Raw genomic sequence first — 7,179 nt, forward strand, 5'->3', positions numbered from 1 at the left:
CATCACATGTTTGTGGGAGTGTGATATGGCACAAACAAAAAAAGATTTCTGAAGATTCCAGAAGTATTGTTGAAACTAATGTTAATGTTTATGAGTCCACCATCAGGAGAAAACTGAACAACAATGGTGTGCATGATAGAATTGTAAGCCACTGCTCTCCAGAAAGAACTGTGACCCAAGGCAATGACCGAAAGCACACAGGAGTCATTCTTGAAAAAATGGTAAAAGAAGAATAAAATTTTGGAATGTCAATTCAAAGTCCCAACACTCATCCTAAGGAGATTTGGAAAGACCAGAAGCAAGCAATTTATGGAAGAAAACACACCATTTGCAGGTTCAAATCACTTAAAAGTGTTGTCCCATGAACAAATGTAAATTTTAATTAATAGACATTGCAATATTAATAAGTTCCAGAATGGTTTGTGTTAAAAAAATGTTCCTGTGCTAAGATGATCTTTAAAAAGGCTACTTCGGACAGACTTGGCACAAGCCACTCCAAAGGGCTGCTGTCCGCAGGTGCACAGGAATGGTTGTCAAGAAGTCGAGTAAAGGGCAAAATTAGGATCCATAAGAATAGTCAGAAAACATAAACCGAGGTCGAAACAAGAAGCTAAACAGAAAAGACTGAACCAGAGAAGCACAACTATATCTGACAGCTTCCAGCAGTAAGCTAGAAGCTTTAGTAGGATGTGGTGCTCTCCAGTTGGCTGGATCTGGGAGCTCATAACTCCAACTAGACAGCACACGCCCATATTGCCAAACTGGACAGCACTACAAGTCCCAGCCACCCAAATCTAAGTGGCTGGTCAGAGCCTGTGCCATCCAGAGCTCCTGGTTCTAACATCTCTTATATCACCAGCGCCACCCACAGAATGAATACAGTCGCGACAAAAGCGTATGTTGCAGGAGTGGGTCCTGGTGTAGATCATCTGGTATGTACTGTCTTATTTGCCGTGTCCGAACATGCTGAGCTGCTACAGCTCCTAGGCAGGGGAGGAAGCACAAGTCATTTATAATAATTGAGTATACACACATGACATGGCAGGGTCTTGCAACTGCTGCTTTCTGAGGTGACACATTTACCTGCCTGTTTTATCACAGGAGTGAGTGTTTCTGCCGTGTCAGACTCCTGTAAAATCTTTCATTAAATTAACAGAAGCCAATAGGCTTACCATTAAAGAGTTGCTACCCCTCCTCTAAAACAAAAAATGATCCTCTGTCTATAGTCCTGGGTTCTGACCGCTGGGAGTGTGAGGATTTCTGTATGGAGTGTAGGTGGTTGACTTCCATTATATTAATTGTTAGTGGGAATGCCAGAGAAAGCTGAACCCTGTACTTGTCTTTCTTCGGCAGTCCCATGGATAGAATGAAGGACATGCACCACTTATCTATTCCATATGGGGCTCCAGAGCCCAGATCTCGGGATCACTTGGGTTCCCAGTGGTGAGCATATTGAGGTTTTGTTGATCTAATGAAAGAGTTAACAAAAGATGTTTTATCATATTACTCTACATTTGCAGATTTAGTTATAAAAAGAGTCTGATAAACATCTCTTCGGAACTAATGATGAGGCCTGGTGTAATTGGTGCCCTTTTTTAATGGAGAAGTACAAACTGTTAAATCAGTCAGAAAACTTTCTGTTGTCCGGTTGTCTTGAATATGATATTGCTCATTGTCTCTAGTTAGCCTTAGTCACAAGGTACCAACACAGAACATGTTATAACTAAAAATAATCCTTAGCACGGTGGCGCAGTGGTTAGCACAGCAGCGCTGGGGTCCTGGGTTCAAATCCCACCAAGGACAACATCTGCAAGGAGTTTGTATGTTCTCTCTGTGTTTGCGTGGGTTTCCTCTGGTTTCCTCCCACACTCCAAAGACTGATAGGGCATTTACATTGTGAGCCCCAATGGGGACAGTGACTATAATGTATGTAAAGTGCTGCGGAATATGTTAGCGCTATATAAAAATAAAGATTATTATTCAGTCTCTGAGCCTAGGGTAGCATGAGTACTATTCATCCAAACATCATTTCCATGCCAACAATCAGGATGCTGACACCACCTCACGTATGATCCGCGCATGCGCAGCTTAGCTTGCGGCAGCACATCGCCGGTCACTCTTTTCATGACGCATCGCCACACTCCAGGACTCTAATTGGTAACACTTCCTTCCTCCTATGTACCTGATGATACCTAAACCCTCCTGCTATACACATGTACAGCGCTTTTCTCCTGACCAGAATCGTGAGTACCACTCACAAACCTCTGCACTTGCGATTTTCTGACATGTCTTTCCCTGGAAAATCCGGCAAGGCTTTCTGGGAACATCATTCCCTATACTTGCACTATATCTAAGGCACTGTTTTACACATTAACCCTAATTCTAATCCACTCTGAAAAACCCTTCTCCTTACTGGTAATTTTACCTGCGGATCAGTATGTGACTTATTATTAGTCTATTTGAATACCAATGATGTTTTCTGTTGGGATTTCTTTTCTTTTCTTTTGTCTATTTATATTTGTTACCCTATGATAAATCATATGTGATGTATCTTGTTTCTTATCTACATATTTCTCACGTGACATGATTTTTGTATGTTTATCGGCTTTTGTGTTTTGCGCAATTTATATTCACAGTCACTGATGAAGGTCTGATGTGTAGACTGAAATGTCTTGTTTGTTGCATTGCAGTTACCATATTTTGCGTACTATAAGATGCACCGGACCATAAGATGCACCCCTAATTTTATGGAGGAAAATAGGGAAAAGGTTTTTTTAATCAAATGGTGGTGCGTCTTATAGTCGGCTTTTATGGTAGCTTACCGAGGTCGGGAACTGTGGTGGAGCAGAGTCCCAGGAGGCAGGGTTGCTGCTGTAGGAAGCTGGCAGCAGCGACAGGAGTGGGGCGATGCTGTGGGCCCGGGCTGGGACGAGAGGATATTTGGCGGTGCGAGGCTGTGGTGGAACCCAGGCTTTTACAAAATGCGCAGATTGAGATCTCGGGAGCAGAGATCGCGGTTGCCAAGATCTCAATCTGCGCATGCACCGCCTCCGGTGGCTATTTTCCTGAAGTCCAATGCAGTGAAAAGGATGGGAAGTGCAGGGATTCCAGACATTTTCTGAAAGCCCATTACCAGTCACAGCCCAGAATTGTCCCGCTCCTGCAGCAGCGACCCTGCCTCTTTGGACCCTGCTCCACCGCAGCCGCCCCCCGGTAAACTGTGTTCAGATTATAAAACGCACGAAAAAATAATCCGAAAGATATGGTACTTTATGATAAACTCCGCAATCAATTAGGCATCTGAGTGCCAGTTTTATTTTTCGGCAACGGTAAAACGGGGGTGGGATCATAAAGAAAAATCCATACTGCTCAAATAAAGATAAAACTTAGCATAATACATAATAATGAATACCATTCAAATTTGTACAATGATCTTAAAAAACTAGATAAAAAAAATAAGAAATAATAGATAAAAACACATTGTTTGTTGTGAGTACTTACTGTAGCTACGGCCTGGAGATTATGGATAGAACATGTAGCAACTAATGGTAAACTAGAAAGATTTTATTCATTGTACCTTGCGGTGGGGGAGTGAAGCAAGTGGTTTAACAAATGACGTCAGCAAATAAAGTTTAAGAGTGTATGCCGTGGTGAACGTTTCTGTTCACTTGAGATATTTAGGGTTTACATCATCTATGGAGACCGAAAGGAACCAAAAAGGTGAGTAAAAAAAATATATTTGATTACGATGAATGATTAGATGAATAAAGGCCCCGTCACACATAACGAGATCGCTAGTGAGATCGTTGATACGTCAAGGTTTTTGTGACACAATAATGATCTTGCTAGCGATCTCGTTATGTCTGACAGGTGGCAACGATCAGGCCCCTGCTGTGAGATCGCTGATCGTTACAAAGATTCCTGGACCATTCCTGGGTCGTTGCGCTCCCTCTGGGCAGTGTGCATCGCTGCATTTGACACCTTATCAACGACCTCATTAGCGATTCAGAACTGAGACACGTAGGCGTGCATAAATTGGACTTTCCTGCGCCCCTCGTCCCCGATTGGTGGTCGCTACAGCGTTCTCATTTTCCTCCGTGCATAAAAAAGGCAACAGAATAGCGATTCCATCCTTTCTTTCTGACCTCGTGCTGGATTGCAGATCCTAGCAGAATTCTCCGGGCTGTTGATATCCGTTCATTCGACTGAGTCCTGATTTTGCGGATCGTTGTAGCGTTCTCCGGCTGTGACTGGCCGTACATCTGGTCTTGTCAATCTTGGTCAATCGGAGATGAGGGGGCACGGAAAAGTAATTTTATGCACGCCTTTGTGACACAGTACAGTCTCTATCAAGGTGTGGATCGTTGAAATAGCTGCTATGTGAATGCGTCCCAACAACCGCCGAGATCGTTAGTTAGATCGCTGGGGTGGCTGAAATCGTTGGGAAGTTCTGCATGTTTGACAGCTCCCCAGCGATCACGAAACGACTCTCCAGCGATCCCAAAACCGTGACGTAATAACGATCTCGCTAGCGATCTCGTTATGTGTGACGGGGCCTTTAGCGTCTCGGATGTGTGAAGTTGGTGTGGATTTCAAAAGTAAACTAGCCAGCCGAACATAAAATAAGAGGATTATGATTGGATGGATATAAAAGGGAGTAGGATGCAAAGAAAAGATGATAGTCTATATAAATAAGGTGGATTAGTATATTATAATGACCAGTAGAAGTACACACATAAGGAAATATATAACTGAGATGTAAGAATGGGAGAATCAACGTATGATGAGTTACTATATATACATGAAAAATACATAGTTGGGGGATCACTAGGATTCCTATAGGGGTTCCTTTACACAGTAGAAACATCATTTGTTGGAATTTAAAAATATTAATTCATAATATATACTACATACTTTCTCAGATGAACACCTACTCAAGTGGCATGGATTGGTCCCCATTGAGGAATAATCACAGACTTTTCAGCCCTAGCTCATGTCTAATGTTACTGTATAATGCTATAATGTCCATGCTAATAAACAAGAATCTTCGGTCCAGGAGTGATTTTGAAGCTCTGTGATTAACTATGTGGAATCCCTTAAAAAACTGGGTGAGGATGAAACATGTTTCTGTAATAAGATGTGAAGGTATTGGGATTAATTCTCAGTTGGTGATTGGATCCCTCTAATAGTGGGAGTGTCCGAGTATTAAATTTGTAGGTAAATAAATAGTCCATTTCATTTTTATTCAAGATGGATTTTAGATGTTGAGAATTTGTTGCAATTGTTTGAATATGGAGGGGTTTAGGCCATGATGCAATGTTAAATAGTATTCTGTCAGAGAGATTACGTAAAGCTTCCCGTATATAATCTGTCCTAGCTTAAATAACAATCCCAACCCCCCTTGACGGCTGCTCTTATAAAAATGTTATGATTTTCACTATAGCCTTTCTTTCACTATGGGTGAAATTATCACTATGTGGTGGCAGACAGATGTTATCTTTTTATAGATCTTCCGCTACCATGCTATGAAAGGTAAAGATTAGTGATGAGCGAGCATGCTCGTTAATCGAGATTTACGAGCATACACGGGTGTTTCCCGAGTATCTTCAGCGTGCTCGGGTGTTATGTTTTAGTCGCACTGTGTGCATGATTTTCGACTGTTTGACAGCTTTAATACATGTGAGGAATGCCTGAGAAAGAGGCATTCCTCACATGTATTAAAGCTGTCAAACAGTCGAAAATCATGCACACAGCGCGACTAAAACATAACACCCCAGCACGCTGAAGATACTTGGGAAACACCCGAGCATGCTCGTAAATCTCGATTAAAGAGCATGCTCGCTCATCACTAGTAAAATGATAGTCCTTTGTTAAGAACAGAGAGTTCATGGGTAAAAGCAGGGTTGGCTCCAGGTTTTTGTGGGCCCCGGGCGAAAGAGTCTCAGTGGCCCCTTTAACACATACCACAATTCATGATGCACAGATTCCGCAGAGAAATATATATATAGTACAATGCAAAGATTTCACTTACATTACATGAGTGATATCTATTGTAAATTCTAGAATAGCTCAGAAACCAGCAAATCGCTCCATATATTGGCCCCCATAAAATGCTCTATACGGAATACTGGCCCCCATATAACACTCCATACAGGATACTGGCCCCCATATAATGCTCCATACAGAATACTGGCCCCCATATAACGCTCCATGCAGGATACTGGCCCCCATATAACACTCCATACAGAATACAGGCTCCATGCAGGCTGTTCTCCCCACATAATGCCTCATACAGGCTGTTCCCCCCACATAATGCCTCATGCAGGCTGTTCCCCCCACATAATGCCTCATGCAGGCTGTTCCCCCCCATATAATGCCCCATGCAGGATGTCACCCCCCCTTATAATGTCCCATGCAGGATGTCACCCCCCCTCCCTTATAATGCCCCATGCAGGATGTCACACCCCCCTCCCTTATAATTCCCCATGCAGGATGTCACCCACCCTCCCTTATAATGCCCCATGCAGGATGTCACACACACACCCTCCCTTATAATGCCCCATGCAGGATGTCACACACCCCCTTATAATGCCCCATGCAGGATGTCACACACCCCCTCCCTTATAATGCCCCATGCAGGATGTCACACCCCCCCTCCCTTACAATGCCCATGCAGGATGTCACACCCCCCTCCCTTATAATGCCCCATGCAGTATGTCACCCCCCCCTTATAATGCCCCATACAGGATGTCACAAACCCCCCTCCCTTATAATGCCCCATGCAGGATGTCACACAACCCCTCTCTTATAATGCCCCATGCAGGATGTCACCCTCCCCCCATATAATGCCCCATGCAGGATGTCACACACCTCCACCTCACCCCCCCATATAATGCCCCATGCCTCCATACAATAAAAAAAAAATCAAATACTCACCTCGCTTCTCACCTGCTGCCGCTGCTCTGGACTCCTCAGCGTCGCCGGCGTCTTCCCGCTCTGCGCTGTGACGGCTCAGGAGAGAGCGCGGTGTAAAGATGTCACCGTGCCTTCTGACCTGAGACGTCACTGTGCAGCAGCCGTGGAAGAGACAGGAGCTGCTGCGGAGGCATGGGGAGAGGTAAGTATTGTGCCGAGGCCATGAGCAAGTGGGGGGAAGCGGGCGCTGACACCGGCACCGCA

Source organism: Phyllobates terribilis, unplaced genomic scaffold (assembly GCF_046119375.1).
Source record: "Phyllobates terribilis strain yellow unplaced genomic scaffold, ASM4611937v1 Scaffold_5__5_contigs__length_657084704, whole genome shotgun sequence".
Classification (NCBI taxonomy): domain Eukaryota; kingdom Metazoa; phylum Chordata; class Amphibia; order Anura; family Dendrobatidae; genus Phyllobates; species Phyllobates terribilis.